At 39.4% G+C, this 20,058-nt stretch overlaps 1 protein-coding gene across 8 annotated transcripts in view; it reads left to right on the top strand.

Moving 5' to 3' along the window:
- The window catches only part of MEIS2 (Meis homeobox 2), a 203,660-nt gene that overhangs the window by 72,391 nt on the left and 111,211 nt on the right, over positions 1–20,058 (top strand). The window lies entirely within an intron of this gene.

Raw genomic sequence — 20,058 nt, 5'->3', positions numbered from 1 at the left:
TCAGCTTTGCTGCAGCAGGACAGGGTCATTAAAGCCATCTTCATGCTCAGGGTTAATTTTGATGTTAGAGACCATTGCTGCACAGATTTCAGACGACTCCTGAAAACGCCCTGCCTTCTCTGTGCTAGAGTCTGTCTTTGCAGTTTGGAACAGATTATGAAGCGTAAAGGTGATATCCTGCCCCACTGCTCCTGTTAAGAAGTAGTGACTTGGGGAGGAAGCATGAGGTTGGTTGAATGGAATTTGCCTTTAGCACATTAACGAGCGGGGGTACCACTTTCTAAATTGATTGGCAGCCGTTGTTTACAGTATGCAAAGTAATCATGGGCACCCTTTAAAGGTGTATTATCCTCTTAAAACATAATAGTAATGCCATTTTCATGCTTTTACATTTGCTATTCATATTTTGAACTGCCAAGTCCCAAATCTGCCAGAACTGATTTAAGTTGTTTTTATCTAATAGTGGATAAGTTGTCAAGTCACAATATAATGGCAGATAATTTTTCTTAAACTATAGTTTTACTTCTTGGTTGTAATAGATAACATGAGTATTTGTTGACTCTGACTTGATTGTCCACAAAAAGAAAAATTACAACTCAAGAGATTATTATTGTGGGATTCTGAGATGACAAGAAATGAAGAGAATATTATTCTCTAGTTCCTCTGAGCATTATAGAAAATTAACATGAGCCACTAATCAGCCCTCTTCCAACCACCCTGCCTCTCAGTTTACTGATATCCAATTTGCCTAACATAGCCTGATAACAAAAATCCACCCTTCATCCTCCAAATCTTGTTGCTGCTCTTAGCTTAATTTTAATACCTCAGTTTTCACTTCATTATATATATGTATATACACAGATGGATAGATTGATTGATTGATTTACTTGTGATTCACAAATATTCCAGAATTAATTTTGACTTGGAAATAGCTGGCAACTCCATAACTAATAATTTAGGTAAGGATAATCCCGTGACTCCAGTCATACTTCAGTGGTAAAATGGCTTTTTTCTCACCCTGGACACATGGTATGACCCTGTCATAAGCCGACAACCCAAGTGTACTGGGAGTGGTGTTACACTAGTCTTTTAAAAAGAAAAAAGCTTTTATCAATAGAAGAGATGAATGCTGGATTATTCCCCGTAGGTTTGGTGTCATGTTGGAACTCTATAAAAGCAGCCTGATTTTTTTCCCCATGGTGAAAAGTTACAGGTTCCATTTCAGTGTTCCAAGATACCTGCAGGCAGCTCATGAGTTGTTACACTTGTTTTAAACCTTGCCTCACAATGAATTAAAAAAAAAAAAAAAAGAAGAAAGTGTTAAGAGGGCACAGGCAATATGAGATCATTATTAGTCAGTCAATTATCGGCTCAGTTCAGTTTTTGCATTAGTTTCTAGCAAACCATAAGTTCAGATCTGTGTGGCAAATCCCACCTACCACTTGATGGCATTTCGATGAAGACTCTTCTTACTGCTTAATCCTGAAGCTTTTATGTTTGCTAATGAACTGCTTAAGTGATAATCAAGTATGACAAAGTGAAAGGCATCAGTTTTTAATATGATCTCTCTTACCAGCCTGGGCAACCTTTCAAAAACAGTTTGAAAGTATGTATGCATGTATATGTATGTATGTATGTATGTATGTATGTATGTATTTCTGCAGAGCAAGTTTAAAGAAAAGTGTGATTTGGTTCTCTTTAGTTCTTACATACTTGTATTCTCTTGTCAGTATCTATCCCAAATACTATCCCCACCCCTGCTTGTTTAAAATGTATATGTGATTAGTTAAGTAAACAGGAGGTGCTTAAATTCTCTTGAATCTGTGGTTGCGCCTGATTGGGGTAGACAGTGGAAATGTTTGGAATTAAAGAATCAGTGCTTTGCCTACCTTTGATAGTGAGGACAATCTGTTAATTTTTTATGCTTTACAAAAACAAACAAACATCTCAGGGCAGGGAGAAAGAAATACCTACTGTTGACAGGAACACACACACTTACCCGTACACACATCAGAGGCAGCCCAGTTAGGATCATTGTGAAGTTATTTGAATAAGATCTTATTCTCGGCTCAACTTTTTGCTCTCTCAGCTATCTTGGGCAAGTCATTTAATTTTCTGAGTGCTGGTTCTTTCACCTTGTTGTTTTGAGTTAGCTGAGATTAGGAATAGCCCTTTGAAAAGGGCAGAATACTATGAAAGCATAAAATGATATTAATGTCTTCATATAATCCACCGAAATAATTAATTTGCTCTGTCTTAGCTCCATGAAACCTGAACTTGGATATGGGTGAAATACTCTTCAGAGGAAAATATTGTACTTGTTTCTTTTGACCTAAGTCTGTTTGGAATGAGGATCAAATCCTACAGTTAGCATGAAATGTACAAGGAAAGGGCAGAGACCTTATGGACCATTCATACTGTGGCAGGGTTTATAAGGGCATCATGAGTGAAAGTAATGTTTAAAATTTCATAAACTCAAACTTAAGAGAAAGAACTGGGTGAAAGATAGCAAAGAAACCTCACAATGAACTTACTCCCACTTGTATTATTACAGCTTTGGAGCAAGCTCCTTGGGGATTTGGATATCTTTGTTCTTTGTCCATAAACTCTTCATCCTGAGAATTAACCGGTTCACCAGTCTGCCACTTTTCATGCTGGCCAAGCTGGTGAGAATGAGCAGCTTTGCATCTCTAAATCCTAGGAGAGACATAGAATTATTTCTTTTCAGCAAGACACTAGTGAGGTTACTTTATTTTATTTTTTTCCGAAGATAGTTTCGATCTGGATGCTAAATCAGGCTACTTTTGATTCTACATCCAGAGATTTGTGAATGCTGCAGCTCATAAGACAGAATCCTGTTTGGCTAAAACATAGAATATGTATGGGAGAATAGTGGGAAAAGCTTGGAAATGTATACTGAGGCCCTAGGTTTAGACCCCATAACCCAGATATCCAGGTGGGGAACCTTTATGGAAGTTAGAAATGGTGATACTATGATTTGAGAGTTGAGGCTGATCTTTGCAGAAGCAATGCTTGGAACCATGGCATTGGATGAAGGTAAGTAAGGAAGAGAGCACAGAAAGAAGAGGTTAGTGGAGAGAATCTCTTTGAAAACTACGTTTAAAGGGAAGAAGAAAGAAAGTAATGAGCAAAGATAAAGAAATCAGATTAGTAGGAACATAATCAGATCATGTGAAAAGAGAAGGAGTTTCAAAGCAGAGGAAGTAGATTCTGCAAAAAGATCAAGGACAATGATGACTAAAAATAAGCCTTTGGATTTGGCACTTGGGAGTCCTGGTCTACCTTTGAATTCTACAAGCTGAGGAGAGAGCACGCGAAGTTGGAAGGGAACAAAGGAGGAGCAGAGGACAGTGCGTGGGATGGCAGGTTTCAGCAGTGGGGTGTAGCAGGGGGGAAGGGAGCTAGGCTGTAGGTGTGGAGGGGTGGAGAGGCTGACAATGCATAATGTGGGGTTCCAAAGGAGGAAGCCAGTGAAGGTGGAGGTCAAAGCACAGGTAGAAAGGTGGGTAGGAGTCAGACACCTTTTGTAAAGAATAGGAAGAAAGCTGAGGATGTTCAGAAAAGAATTGCTCTAACTGGATGAGTGGGAAATGTGGAGAGTGTGATCGGGAGCGAATTAGGAAGGCATAGCAGTGCAGCCTTGGATCAAGAGGGCCAGGCCGGAATGGACCCTCTTGGCACCATTTCATCCTTCCCCAGGCAGAGCTCAGGCACCCAGGGGCAGGAAGAGGAAAGCAGACAACAGGAAAAACTTATGCCTAGGTGAGAGGGAGAGTTTGGTTAGAGAATTCTTGAATGGCTGACTAGTTAAGTCAGAATTCCGATGAGATATTCCTTTTTTGGATCATGACTGAAAAATGATTCTGCAGTTCATCTGAATAATGAAACAACTAAGAAAAGTCAAGATATTTTTGGAAAAGAAAAATTAGAGAGGTCTTGTACTGAGTATTAGTGAAATAGATTATAAAGCTGCACGATACGGCACTGGCTACCGTAATAGGCAGAACGATCATTTGAACGATATAAGAATACACAAATCAATCCAAATATATGGAGAAAGTTATTAATTTTAAAGGCATCACTTTAAATCAATTGAGAAAGGAAAAAGTAAGTCAATAAGTGTTTTTTTTTGGTTAATGGTTTAACTATTTTTGAAAAAACAACCAGTACTCTCCATTGAAGTAAGTGCCACATTTAAGAGTTCTTTGAAGGAAATCTATTTCTTCTTCCTTTATTTATTTAGTAAAATCCTTTCAGAGCATACAAACAAAGGAATTACAAAGAAAAATGGTGGGGGCGCCTGGGTGGCATGGTCGGCTGAGTGTCCAACTCTTGGTTTTGGCTCAGGTCATGGTCTTGGGGTAGTGATATCAAGCCCCGCTTTGGGCTCCATGCTCAGCACAGAGTCTGCTCGAGATTCTCTTTCCCTCTCCCTCTGCCCCTCCCCCTCCTAAGGTAAATAAATAAATCTTAAAAAGAAAAATGGTAATAGGTTTAAACAAAAATAAAAAAGCTTTTGAATGTCAAGAAAACACCATAACATAAAGGCAGACATTAAAGTGGCACAAATATGTGCAACATCATATAATAGGCAAAGATTAGTGTCTTTAATAAGTAAAGTGTAAAAATCGATAAGGAAAAAAGTACAATGAAGGCACAGAATAGGTCCATTCACAAAAGAAGAAATACAAATGGACAATAGGCATTTGAAAAATGCTCAAGGTGATTAGTAATCAAATCAATTTCAAAAAGAAAAGCAACAACATACTGTTTTTTCTATCAAATTAAGAAAGACTAAAAACAATTAGTATCCAGCACTGTCCAGAGTAGAAGGAAATATCTGCCTTAATAATGACAATAAAAATTGGCTTAGCCTTTCTGGAATTTAAACTTGTAATATGTATTACTAATCATGTTCCTATCTTTTGATCCAGTAATTCAGTTTCTAGGAGTTTATCCTAAAAAAGAATAAGAAACATACACAAAATTATGCAAAATAACATATGAAGATATTATTTATGACAATAAAACATTGAAAACCACCTATATTTCCATCTATAGGAGACCATAATGGAATATTATGGTCTACTGTGTAATCATTAAAAATTACAGTTTCAAAAATATTTTGAGGTATGGAAAAATCTCTCAATGTATTATCAGGTAAAATAAAACAGATAAGGAAGTGTTGTTTTTTTTTTTTTTTTAAAGATTTTATTTATTTGAGAGAGAGAGTGCACACTAGCGGGTGTGGGAGGGCAGAGGGAGAAGGAGAAACTCTCCGCTGTGCAGGGACCACTGAGCAGGGAGCCCGATATGGTGCTTGTTCCCTGGACCCTGAGATCATGACCTGAGCTGAAGGCAGATGCTTTAACTGACTGAGCCACCCAGGTGGATAGGGCAGTGTTTATGATATGATTCCACTTTTGTGAAAGAAAATATATATGGATATATGCATAGAAGAACAAATAAAATGTTAACAGTGATTATCTTTCGGTGGTGAGATGTGGGTGACTTTTTTTAGTTTCTTCTTTATACTTATTTGTATGTTCTCAATTTTCTATACAATGTGCACTGTATTTATAGTACACAACAATGCATTTATTCTAATAAAGAACCATACTGGGCAGGGAGGCTAATAACGTTGGGAATACAGGGAGCCCACTGAGAAGTTGCAAGTTCAGATAAAGATGAAGAGGGAGAATAGAGAAGCAGAGAAGGAGCATTTTAAGGTCTGTGATTTTGGAAGTACAGTATCTCTTTGTGGTGAAATCCAGGGCTGATGAAGTAGAGACGGATGACACTGGAATTAAGAAATGCAAGATGTTAGAAAGGTCTTTGCCATATATATTGAAGCCTTCAAAAGTAGAGGCAAGCAATGGGGGGGTGGGGAGAGGAACCTTCTAGCTTGTATGGAAGCCATTGGGGAAAGTGGAGGTGGCTTAGAGGTCAACATTCTTCTGGCAACAGTGATGGTGAGGAATGACTGCAAATGCCAGGGACTTCATGAGGAAAGTGAGTGGAAGGCTTTAGATCAGGGGCTGGGAGCAGGAAGTAAGAGAGAGAAGGGAAGAGAGAAAAGTCTGGCCTCTTTTTCTGGATATCAGAGAGACTGGTAAGGAGGAAAAATGGGTGACTTCAGTGGGAGAGTGTCTTAGTTCAGGCTGCCATAACAAATACCAGAGACTGGAGTCGGGGGCTGCTTCAAAAGCAGAAATTTCTTTTCTCTTAGTACTGGAGGCTAGAAAGTCCAGGATCAAGGTGTTGGCAGCCTCAGTATCTGGTGAGAGCTTTCTCCTTGGGTTGCAGATGGAGAAACCTTCTTACTGTGTCCTCACATGGCCTTTCTTTGGAGTGTGTGTGTGTGTGTGTGTGTGTGTGTGTGGCGGGGGCAGATCTCTCTCTCCTCCTCTTCTTATAAGGCCACCAATCCTGTGAAGTTAAGACCTCACCCTTATGACCTCATTTAACCTTAATTACCTCCTAAAAGCTCTACCTTGAAATGTCATTGCAATGGAGGTGAGGGCTTCCACCTACGAATTTTGCAGGGACCCAGTTCAGTCCAAAGCCAAGAGTTTTTAGGGCAACCTATTTCAGGACAAACTCAAGTTTCAGAAAGTCAAGGCTAGGGAAATTCTGTTTGCAGAAAAGATCAAAGTTATTTTTGTCCCTTGATACAGCAGGTAAGGGTGAGGGCAAAGTGGCCTAAGTTAACTTAGGAGGTGGCGAGACTGAACAGAATAGAATGCCAGGAGTCATGCCATTGGGATTGCAGCCCTTTGCTCAGAAAGCTGTCTCGGATACTGTCAAAGATGGGAATGGAAAAACCAAAACACACATCCCTCAAATGTTTCCCCAAAGTACCTGGATGGCGGAGGGAAGGAGGAGCAAAGAAGGCCTGATGATGACAACTCAGTTGGCTAAAATAAACCACAAATAGAGTTCTTATTTTGATCGTGCTTAAGGTTTGTTTGATCTAGCTGTTTTTCTTTAGAGTTCAGTTTTACATATGTTTCGGCACCCCAACCAGCTTGTGTATTTTCAAGATTTGTTTTTTTTCCTATTCCTTCTCCGGTGTTTCGATCTGGGAGGGGAAGGACTAAAGGATGGCAGACAGGCTCATTCCCTGGTTTGTCAGGCAGTGCTCTTGACCCTTCCTCAGGACCTGTGATTAATACACGCTTTGTAGAGGAGACTTGGCAAACCCTGCTCTCCACAGGACTCAATTCATAATTCACAGCGAGCAGGAGGAGCAGGGTCTTTGTGGTGGCGTGTTTGCTCTTTGCCGCACAAAAAGCAATGCGTTCTGACCTTCACTGTTATCTAATCAGGAAGTAGACAGTCCTGGAGTGTGGTGGAGTCCTCCTAGGGCTCTCTACAACTGTAAATTATGTTCGGGCTCCCCGGATCTGGGGCATGCCACACTTCACATTACTATTGTGTATCTTAAAATAAACAGCATCGCAAGCTGTTTATTTTGGTGTTACTATGTATGCAATTTTAAAACAGTGGTTACTTAAACAAATGTCTCTGTTCCCACAGCACTTGAAAGCCCGTGTTTGCTCCTGTGGTTTTGGGTTTTGTCACTTCTGTTTGGGTTATATCTGAAATCCACACTGAGCCCTCAGATGAAGCTGGTGGTACCTACACAGGACCTGTGATTGGACCTTGTCCCTCCCCCCGTGCAGCTCTCTTCCCCCCGTTCCCACACTTCCCCTACCCTCAGGAGCACCATAGGTACATGCACAAACATGAAATTTTTGTCTTCCCCTCAGAGTACCCAGTTTATCCCCATGAGTCCTCAAGAGGGTCCTTTACATTCCTGGATGCTGTATCATTTCATTGAAGAAGTGGTACTGTGATGCTTGGGTCATGAAATACTACTACCAAATACTCATTTAAAATTGTTGTTTGAGGGGCGCTGGGTGGTTCAGTCAGTTAAGCAGCTGCCTTCAGCTCAGGCCATGATCCCAGGGTCCTGGGATCGAGTCCCACATTGGGCTCCTTGCTCAGTGGGGAGCCGGCTTCTCCTTCCACCTCTCCCCCTGCTTGTGCTCTCTCTCTGACAAATAAATAAATAAAATCTTTAATAAATAAATAAATAAATAAATAACATTGTCATTTGGGTGCTGGAGACACAGTGCATACTCCACGGACACAGTCTGGGCAAGATGAATGAGAAAGAGGGCAGTGGACAAAATGGACAGAAAGATAACTAAAGTTTTGACAGCGACTTGCCCAGGGACCTGCGTCTTTACACTCATCTGTGTACAGGGGTGAAATAGGGAGGTACAGTCTTAGTAACGCACACAACTCCCAGGAGGCCACTTATTAGCACGGTTTCTTTGGGCAAGTTCTTTAACATGACTCAGTCTTCATCTGTAAAATGGATAGGATTATTGGGGTGGGAGGGGGATCAGATGAAGTAGAATGTGTAAAACAGTCTTGAATGAGGTTGCTACTGAATAATTAGTCTTCCCCTTCCTGCCCTACCCCTCACACCGTGATGAATTACAGCTGTGGGTGGTCTGGGCATGGTCCCATCAGCCTGAAGCTGCAGTTAATGTAATGTGGGAGCCTCAGTGTCTGACGTGGTCTGCTGCTGGGTGGTGTTTGGGATAGCGTTACCCAGAATCCATTTGGCCATTAGAGATGGGGCAACAGTACTCCAGATGTCCTTCTCCATTCCTTGGTTTGTTTTGTCATTTAGATACAGGCACCCCATTATGCAAGATATTTTGTGTGTGGATTTTTAATTCTAAATACACAGAAAACAGTGATCATACAGTGATTGAAAGCATGTCTCTTATTAACTGTTGCCTTGGGCAACTTATTTAACCTTTTCATAGCCTCAGTTTCTTCCTTTGTCAAATGGGGGTGATAATGATCATGCCTCGTCCCTGGGTTATCACAGTGCAGAAGGGAGATAATGCATGGGCAAAGCATTTGCTACCTTGTCTGCATTAAGTACTGGGGAAGTTAGCTCTCCTCATTATGTTTGCCCTTTAAGGGGGGGATGCGGTTTTTTAATTTTCATAATTATTTTGAAAGTGAAATAATTTCAATTCTTGGTGTCATTAGCTCACCTCTGTCCTGCACACCATAGAATCCCGTTTTCCCTGAAGGAACTAATCACAAATCCGTAAGAGGGGTATGAGAGAGAGATAAATGGGGATGGCAAATAAGACTTGGTGGTAACTTGGTGATTTCCATCTTCCCTCTTCAAGGCCAAGAGCGCATCCTATCATCTGTCCTTTCTGTGGCTGGCCAACCTTATGACATACCCTAGTTAGTGGTATTTTTCTTTTCGTCGGTTTATCGTCTTCCTAATAATTAGAGACAATCTGGCAAGCTTTCTGTACATGTTTATCTTTCCCCTGTTTCAGCCACCTCCAGCCCCTGTACTGAATGGAAGTGCATTTGGTTTGACTACATTTCCATTTTTCCTCATTTCTTTAATCTCCTATATGTCACTTGCCTCTGGAGTTCAGATAATTGTATTATTTGCTATTGGTTTGCCCCACTGGAAACAGCTCAAGATTCTTATTACAAAGAGAGTGAAGGAGAATGTACTTTTTTGCCCCAATAACATTAGATGGCATGGTGACAACTGTGTGTTTGTTAAAAAGCAGTTAGCACAAATTAGAAATACTTCACAGCAGATGTGTTTTGTGAAAGGATATGCTAAAAAATTAAACAGAGAATACTTTCCGGTTATAATTTTAGAAAAATATTGTGCAATGAAGCAAATTTACAATTCATTTAAAATCAACCTTTTTATAGAGTGTGTGCCTTCACGATAAAATTTTGACAATTCTGCAATTTGTTTCAGTGTTTCATTGAGGGGGTGGAAATCCATCTGCTAGTTATTTTGGGGGACACCATTACATCAATAAAATGATTCCAAAGTTGTACACAGACTTCATTTTAAATTAATGTGTAGCTGTTTTAAGTGTAAGTGACTTAAAGGTAAAAGTTCTTATTATATGCATAGTAGGAATTTCTTTTTCCTTCTGTCATACACAGTCCCAGTATACTGTACTCTCCAAGAATATTTATGGGCCCTGGGTTCTTGCAGACGTTTCTTATTTTTATTTCACTGACCCCTTTTTTAGCTGCTGGAGGGGCATCTTTTTTTTTTTTTTTTTTTTAAGTTGCTACCATTGATATAGTTGCTCTTAATCACTGTCTACCATGTTGTGATGTAGGTTCCAATAACATCCCATTGGGTGGCTTTTGCATGCTGGAGGCTTACCAACAGCACTGGCCTTTGATATTCGACTCACACCAGGAAAAAGAAAATGCAGAGAAAAAAAAAAACAAAAAAACCCCAAAAACTGCAAATAGAAAAAAGAACAAAAACTAGAGAAAACAGAGTGAAATCAAAAACAGATAGCTTTCTGTGAGCCGCTTAGTTTGCCATGGGAGCAGCAAAGCTATAAATCTCAGCAGCGTTTGGAAGCTGAACATGAGGCTGCTAAATTTATCATTCATTCTTTGTTGTTGGAGGGAGGGTAGTGAGCTGGCTGACTTGACCAACTTTGGTTGCTGTCCCCCATCAATACCATTTCATTTTTCTCAGAACATGGAATCAGAATTTGTCTTTTGCTGGATCAAAAGGATCCTGGGGATTAGACCAACTGTAGGGAAAAGAAGGGGCATGAAGGACTGTCTTGGAGTCATCTATGTGTTGTGAAACCGTGTGATTTCTTCCAACTCATGACTACAGAGCTGGGGTGCCTTTCTTTCTCAATAGAAGGAAAAGGAATACACATCTCCTGCTCTCGACTCTGAAACATTTAAATCCATCTGTGGAATGTAAAAAGCGTAGAGAAAGAAACTTCACTGCCACGAGCAGATCTGGAGCTTGATGAAGCCGAAGAATCCCCTCCTTTTGTTTGCACTAGTGTTCTCTGTTGCACTGCACAGGGTGGGGGGGGGGGGAGGTAGAAAGCAAGCTGGCTACAGATGTGACTAGCTATGAATATTCATGAGTGCCATTGCTCCTCTCCTACAGCATCCAGGCCTTTCTGATCTCCCTCTTGCACAGCTCACAGATGCTCCTCCTTCTACCGCCTCCACGTCCCCCACCTCAAATCTGCCCTCCCTGACCAACCCTTGAACAAGATTGCAGTTTCTTTCGATCACAGCCTGGCATGATACAGTGATCAGTGGCCTTTGAAGTGTGTGTGTGTGTATGTGTGTGTGTGTGTGTGTGTGTACATGTGTGCGAATATAGTCTTGCATCAAAACAAAGGGGGGAGAAAAGAAAAAAAATGTAATTATCCACAGTTTTATGAATCCAACTCCCCTTAATGTTCATTATTTAAACCAGCAGCAATTACAAGTTCAAAGGGGTTTAGAGGGCCAGCAACCCGCATAATCACTGCCAAATTAAGCGGGACTCATTCGTCACAGGAGAGTACACCCTGAGCAGTGAATCATGCATGCCGTGACAGGCTCTGATTTACATAAAGCAGAAATCTGTGCCCTCTGGGGCTGCGCGTTACTTCATCTTGGTAGCCTGGCGATACGTGGCTTTTCTTCTGGTGTTGGGAAGCTGACGCTACCTTACACGTGGCACAGCATCTCACTAGCTGTTGATAGTAGTCACTCACGTTAGTGTGGGCTTGTGTTCATGTCACACGTGGGGCCATGTTGCAAGTGAAATTCTCGTTCTTGAAGAGAATTTATTTCCCTAAAGTTTGCACATTAGGTAGTTTCATGATTGCAAAGACCTGAGTTTTGGAGCAGTGTGTTTCCTATGACCCCAGTCTGTTCAGGTCTGTAGTTAAAATCTGTGATATAGGGAAGCAAAACCCCTTGGACCTGAGGCCTCAGTAGGCCTAAGGGGGTGATCTGTTCCCCAGCCTGAAGGCATTGAGGAGTGCTCCCTAAGGCCCTCTCCTGTTTGGCATTGAGTGTTACCTGGTGACAGGTACGGTCAGTCCTTGAAGGAACCTGTGCTCTACAGCTGGGCTTTCTGTTTCCAAACTTTAGAGGGTTTCCAATGGGGTAGTTCAGGAAACCTGCTTGAGAGCTGTCATCAGCTATTGAAATCTCTTGGGTCTAAATGATAAAAATTCCAAAATTGAGTTCAAATGGAAATGCATTAGGTTCAGAATAATGATGGAAGACACCCAAACAATATATGTACCTTTTTATCTCCTATTTTTAGATGTTCTTGAATGTTCTGTGTCATCCTTTAGGCAAAGCTTCATACGGAATTATCCCTCATTTTTCCTTTTTTGGAGAGAACTCATCTTTCCATTTGTGGCTAAATCATCTTGGTATTATGTCACCCCCGCCTCCCTCCCCTTCCCGTCATTATCTTTTCCTCGTTTCTCAGATACAGAGCTGCATCCACACTTAGGATTTGAAGTGCTTGGGATTTGAGAATTAGGTTGGCAATTTTGGAGATTACCTACACTTATGTTTTTTTTGCTGACTTTGAAGTGCAGATAAAGGTCTTGTGGTTTCGTCTCTTGTAACTGGGTCTACACTACACATATATCAAAGCCATGTGGTTTAAAAAGTTCTTTGAAGCAGATCACAGTAGTTTTTGAAGTGATGTGACAAAATGGACCCAAGGCACCTTCAGACGGGCTTCCTGGTGTTCTACGGTTGGTAACTTTCTACTACCACCATGCAAAGACTTTAAAGGGGGTTTCACTTTACACTTGGTGTCTGGAAAATTTGTTTTCCCTGCGTTCTTTCCCACATTCTCTTCCCTAAAAGCATCCATTAAGGGGAGACTTGGGATACGTTGTCTCTCCTGCTGTAGGTCTACGTAAGGTAACATGTTTATTTACACCAGAAAAAGGAGTAAGTCAGGAATCTCAGTCCTGGGTTAGTCCAGTGAAGCAACCCAGTATTTGCCAGGTCAAATGGGCAAGTCTTTTAACCTCTCTGAGGGCCAGTTTCCTCATCTGTAAAATAGAGAGACTCATCTCTCTCCTAACATGTTAAGTTGTTGTAAGGAGTGGTGGTTTTTGTGATTTTTATTCCATTGCCAAAGCTCTGAGCTCATCAAGCTGAGTTTCTTGTAAAACTGTCTTTACCCCCCCCCCTTTCTTCTGCTCATCTTTGTTCCTCAGAAGCAAGATCCTATCACCCTATTTCTTCAGACCTTATTGTCACATTCTAGCTGAGCTTTCCTGGAAGTTGCCATCTGGCATTCTGAGTGGAAGGACTCCTCTGGACTCAATGAAATCTTCCAAACCAGTTTTCTTTCTCCCACACACACCTCTAGTGCTCTCGTGAAGAATCATCAACATTTTAACCTATGTCCTCTTGTCTCTCCTCCTCCTCCAGAACAGATCTTTTTTTTTTTTTCTGCTTGCGTAACTTCATGCCTTTTAAAAACCAAATAGTGCCAGGTTTTTAGGATCACTGAGATTGAAATATACATTTAGAGAAGAAAAGGATTGATAGAGAAGTGTATGCACTGTAATGTACCCCAGAAGTGCTCATTAAATTCGGGTTGAAGAAAGATCATTCTCACCCCTCTTCTGTCCGTCTGAAAATGTAATCAGTAGTCTGCAAGTCCAAATAGGATTTATAATTAAATTACTTAAAGGTATTCTAACAGAATTTAACATAATTAAATTTGTGTACACTAGGGTCATTTTAGTTGGCATACTGACACAAATAGTCCCATGATAGTCACCTTGTGTAGCGTACTGATAACACCAATGTATGTAGGACAGCATAGAGATGCACACCCATGCATGCATGCACATGCACATACAATCAAATTATGGTAAGGTCAAACCCGTACAAACTAAGTGAAGGTTTATAGCATTTTCTCAGTGAAATTCACGGGGCATTGCAGTGGGCACATTTCACCTGTGGGGTACTTTGTAACTGGCCTATGAAGAGGATGTATGATTAGATTCAGTGGTTCACTTAGTGATAAAAATATAAGCCTGCTGTCTTTGCAAACAAATTGTGCATCGGTCCATTCACATCTTTCTTAGCAGTCTATGGTTTCTAACATGGCCATACCATTGGGAAAGGACGGAGGAAGAGGGAGAGGTTTTAATGATCAAATTCTACGTTTTTTAGTCCGGCATCTATAAAATCTTCCTGCTATATTGAGCCAAAGTACCCATCAATGTTCCTTTTATTGGACATGCTTCATATATTGTGATGAGATTATATGCATCCGTAGAGGTTGTTAGGAAAAACTTAACATGCCACCGATGTGCAGTAAAGGAGAGTTAATTGTGTAGATGCACAAAACTGCATCAGTGAGTAGAGCCCTCTATCAGGAGTATTTATCTGCCTTGAATAAAAACTGCTAAATAGTCTTGTAACCAATAGCCTAAGGTAAAACCTGGTATTAATAAATCCATGGCAATGAATCAAACCACAACTATCTTTATTCACATAGGGATCTATAGACTGTAAAACCACTGATAGATGCTGGTCTGTACACATATTCCTCTTTCATATTGCTCACAGAATTTAAGTCAAATACAGTTATTGCATGCACATGTCTCTTTTCAATCTCTACCATGTTATCAGTAACAAACACTTTCATTAACCAAGAAGACGAATCCTTTTGGACTCTGTGTTTCCATAAATTTATATTTTAATAGAGAATTTTCTTTTTTCTATTTGAAATGTCCCATGGATAATTGAACTATCCTAGAGAATTTCAAGTATCATGAATTTGTATCCAAGCAACTCCTATACAATTCAACTACATCTGAAATTGGTCATTGTTGAAGGTGACATACTTGTAAATGTATGAGGTTTGCATGACTGAATTATGAGAAGTGATGAGAGGTAACCACTTTTAAAAGGTATGCCTCTAAATTTAATGTTAATTACTACTATCTGTGTGGTACAACCAATACCCCAACCTGCAAATCTACATACAGAGATATAATTTACACAAGTAGATCTATTTAGATGTATTTTCACCTGGAGAAAGTTCTATAGACTAGATGACATTTCAGATCCATTTCAGTCCAATAAATCTGTTTCCCCATTGTCTTCACAAAGAACAAGAGACTATTGTTTTCTTTCATTTGTTGAACTGACTAAACCTAAAGCCAAATACAGAGAGGTAGGCAGCGGAGAGAGCTATGAGAAGAATGATGGCATTTGTGGGCTCAGACCAAGCTTATCGTGTGTTCCCTAAATCATTTTGATGCAATTAATATCTCAAATTAGATGTTTTTCTAGAGTGAGGGAAGTAGAGATGTTAAGTGTGAGTTTGAAAGGAGCAAGAGATATAGCTAGATCAACCATAAATTCCCCCTGTTCAATTAGAAACTTTTTTTTGGTCCATTTTCAACAACTAATCTAAAGAGCTTTGGAGAGTCACTTAAAACAGTGCTTTCCAGGATTTTCTAGGCCATGAAATACACGGGTTAGGACATGCCAGATGTGGTCTGGACATCTCCCTTGCTTCCATTTGTGCTAGGTCATTTTTTAAAAAACTTCTAAAAATTAATTAATTTATTATTTAATCTTACTTAGTTAACTTATAGTGCAATATTGGTTTCTGGAGTAGAATTCAGTGAGTCATCACTTACATACAACACCCGTGCTCATCACAACAAGTGCCCTCCTTAATGCCCATCATCCATCTAGCCCATCCCCCACTCTATATGTATGTATATGTACACGTACATTGTGATTGTACCCAGTCATATATATTTTTATACCCAAATCAATATTTTTCCAATCCTCATTTTCCGTCTCTACACCCTTGTCAATAGCAGACTAAGGAGAATGAAGAAATCTTTGAGTTTCCCTAGGATAATTTTGTGAAACATCAAAATGATTGGGAAGCAACTTTCTAGAATACTCTTTTTCCAAAAATGCATGTCTTCATAATAATTAAAGCATAATCCTTCACTGCTATAAACCCACCCCACAGGATATATTTTAAAACCCTTTCATTGTCTTAATAGACACAGCCTTTTGTGTAAATGTTTCTTCAGCCAGTATTTTCCCATTTACACAACACTTAGGTATCCTAGCAGTGCTAAAATAAACATTGGCTTCAGCTGAACAGGGCAAATGTTTGCACTCTGGAATTGTTTGTTGATGAAATAAATATTTTCAACTCAAAACAAAACAAACCTGAACTCTAAATTTATTAATGTGAAGGTGAGGACAAATTTATGTTGGGTTTATGCTTGAGTTGACATTTCATTTTCAATTAATTTTTGTGGTTACAGGTGTTCTACTTCCATGGGTTATCTTAAGGAATCCAATCAATAGGGAAAACAGTAGTAAGAGGTAGGGGATATGTTTACTGGCTTAGGGTTCCATTCTGCTTTATTTTCAGCCTGAAAATTCTCCTTTATACCTAAGTGTGTGCAGCACAGAATGTCATTTCTTATGTTTGTTCCTATAATGCGTTCTTGCACTTATGTGATGCTTCAGTTAAACATACTTTAGCTTTTTCCCCCCCAAAATCAATAACTTTAATGCCTGCTCCAAATAAGCTAAAATAGTTTTGATAATTTTCTAGCAAATGGCAAATTTTTGCCTTTTAGCAGTTAAAAACTTTCTGAAATATTTAAAAATCATTTTTGACAGTATATTAAAGTGAGTGGAAGTCTTTATCTAAAGATCCCACTCAACTTTTCATGTACTTAAAATACTACAGGCAAATTGAGGAGGTGACTTATTATAGAAATAAATAGACTTAAATGAATAAATTTTCTGAAAGAAAAGTGACTCTTTTGAGAAGGAATTCAAATTGCATACTTCATTTTGTGTTTTATCTTACTGGCTTTTACTCACCTACATGCATTTACAAACCCATGTAAATGGGTCAAAGGTCATTGTGAAACTTACTAGGAGATGTAGAACTTCCACCTGTGGGAAATAGGTAGAAGTATATTTTTAAAATATTTAGTTTATTGGATTTACTTTGGATTGATTTTATTACTAATTTATAAAACAGTAAAAAATGTGAAAGCAAAGTTAATTGGTTTAGAGATTATGTAAAAATATATATATATGTATTATATATAGAGAATGTTTATATGTATATACACATTCTATCTATATCTCTCTACATTTGTATCTATATGTCTGTATCTATATCTATATATAGTTTCTACACAGTGATAAAACCAAAAAGTAATCTAGGAAAAAATTGAAATGCTCTTACTGTAAGCATTCTTTAAATTGACTTGCTCTCGGGGCTCCTGGGTGGCTCAGTTGGTTAAGCGTCTGCCTTTGACTTGGGTCACAATCCCAGGGTCCTGGGATGGAGCCCTGCATCAGGCTCCCTGCTCAGCAGGGGTCTGCTTCTCCCTCTCCCTCTCCCTCTGTGCTCTCTCTCTCTCAAGTAAATAAATAAAATCTTAATAAATAAATAAATTGACTTGCTATCTTTAGGATAATGGTCACATGTAAATGAATACTTTTCTATTGTTTAATTCTCTGTATTCGGTTTATCATTTAATAAAAGCTATAGTTATCAATAGCAGATGTTTCAGTTGACCCGTATACCTCTTATATGAAGTAGAGAATGTTAGGTTGTAAAATCATTGACGTTTGCTATGTAATGAAAGTAGTTTTCTACTTTCTGAGTAGGCATCTTGGAGACAACATTGTGCTGGGTATTAGCATGCTGATGGAACATCAGAGATATTTATCAAAAATACCTGTTGCATCTTTCTCAACACAGCAGAGGTTTATGGACATTAATCTTCGATTTTTTTTTTTTAATTGAAATTTTAAGGAACTGGAATGAAGAACAAGAGATTTTCTAAATCAGTAGTTCCCAAGGGTGTATTCACAAAGAGATGCTGGGAAGCTGTATTAGTTAGAATGTTTTTGCCTCCAAATAACAGAAAACCACTTTACAAACTGTTGCTTAAATGATAATGAGAAAGTTCCAGTGTGTGTGGTATAGAGGACTTCAAGGGAAATGGAGTCCAGGGTTCAGTGATGTCTTCAGAGACCCAGTGTGTCTTTGTTCTCTCATCCACATCTTGGCTCCACCCTCAGATTGGGTTTCTTGGTGGTAATAACATGGCTGCCAGGGCTCTAGGCTGCCTCACTCAGATCCCTGGCTGGAAGTGGCTTCTTGGGGATCTCCAGGCTCACCAGAAGCCTCTAGCAAACTTTGTTTTGTTTTGTTTTCCATGTTGGGAAGAAGTTAGTCACACTGGCAAGGAAATAGGATTGCCCTTGGACAAATCGACCCATTCTTCAAGTTAAAAGGATTCTCAAGAGAGATTCCATTTCTTGCCCTCAGACTTAAGCATTGTCATTACTCCCATTTCACATAGGAGACTAGAGAGTCCTGAAGCCTCAGTTCCCATTTTAAGATTCAGAATATTTAGTCTTTCATATATACCTAGCAATCTCCAACCTCTTCCTTTTAAACAAATGTACATTCCAAAAATGGTGCGGTCTGGAAACAGTACACGAAGGAGTACATGTTTTCAACTACACTACATCAGAATGACTTTAGGAACGTTTTAGCCAGCAGGAGTTTGTTTTTACTGTTACTCAGGGATTTAGTAATCTGAGGTCATTGGCTTATCCAGGAGGAAGTGGATGTCAGTTTTTCTCAGGTGGACAATTAACAGCTCTGTGTTTCTAGTGAGCTATGTCAGTTGTAAGAGGGAGAATTTTTGAGGAAAACAAAATCTCATTGGCACTAGCTTAAGTGAACAAGAGAGACAGTTACTACCGAAGATCCATGTGATAGAGAAAGGGGACAAGGTGAGTAATGAAGGGGTGATTTAAGGTAGATTTGCATACAATGAAAGTTAATAGCATAGTTTATAAACCACAGATCAGGCTGTGTTGGAGAAGATATAGGGTTACACCCCAGAAAGGTATTAGATAAGCATCTCAAATTTCTCTAGACAATAGAAATTATATCCATTTGCATAAAGTGAAATTCCTTTATATGGTTACAGTGACCAGGTATTTTGTGTCCTTCAGAAAAAAAGAGACTGCCAAGCCATGGCTTAATTTGAGAATTGCTTATAGGTATCTTTATTCCCGTCAAAACTGTTGTAACATGATTGAGTTGTTTGGTATGAAAATCAATAGTGATGCTGAATCACTATCAAAAGTTGGTGTTTGAAAAAATTAAATGGAAAACATCAGTGGTCAAAGTAAGAATGTAGAGAATAAAATATGTATTAGGAACAGGCAAGATTTATTTATTTAAAAATTCATATGAAGAAATATTCAAAACAAGGGAAGGAGATTATAAGTAATTGTATAACAATAGTAATAATGCAGCTCTTTACCTCCCAAAGGATCTCTAAGTGCTTTACAGAACCCCCATTTCTTTGAGAGACGTATAATAGATTCATTCACTTATATACATAGAAATAAGTTGTCAAGACTTTGAAATCCCTCTCCTAAAGGGATCAGATTAGCATTGGGAACTCATTTTCAAAAGTTATGTCATCATAGGTCGGGGGCCCATGGAGCTGGTTTGCAGAATGCAGTGAATCAGTTAGTAAATGATGCCTGGAATGGTGGAGTGTCAGCAAGAAGGACATCATGTCACACCGGTCCCTAGAGCGGGAACAGGTTTTTGCTGCCATCACACCAGGAGTCTGCAGACTCCTCAGAGGACAGCAAGCACTGGAGTCCTGGTTTGTCCGTTTGTTTTCTCAGTCCTGCCCATGGAGTCCCTATTGAAGTCCCACAGTTCACTTTCTTCAGTTCATGTTTTAGCATTTTATTATTTCTCCTAAAAATGTCCTTTGACTTTTCACATCCGCTTTATGTTTCATTTAGAACTTAAGCCCCCTTACCCAGGACTGGCTGGATAAAATCACAGTGAGGATTTATGTTAATTAACAGTGACTTCTTTAACAGGGTGCTTATGTGACAGTGATGTTGAAAAGGCAAATAAAAAGAACTTTTGATTTAAGGCATGTCCACATGATTTTTACATATTCCTTTCTTGGGATTTTTGAGAACACAAATAAAATCAGCCAGAGGCTGCAACACGGCTTTACTCTGCCTCATAATCTTGAACTGATGTACGTCTGCCATAGAGGGTTTTGTTGGCTGCTGTCTACCAAG

The sequence above is a fragment of the Phoca vitulina genome, unplaced genomic scaffold (assembly GCF_004348235.1).
Source record: "Phoca vitulina isolate PV1807 unplaced genomic scaffold, GSC_HSeal_1.0 scaffold20, whole genome shotgun sequence".
Lineage (NCBI taxonomy): Eukaryota > Metazoa > Chordata > Mammalia > Carnivora > Phocidae > Phoca > Phoca vitulina.
This window is presented reverse-complemented; position numbering and strand designations above follow the sequence as displayed.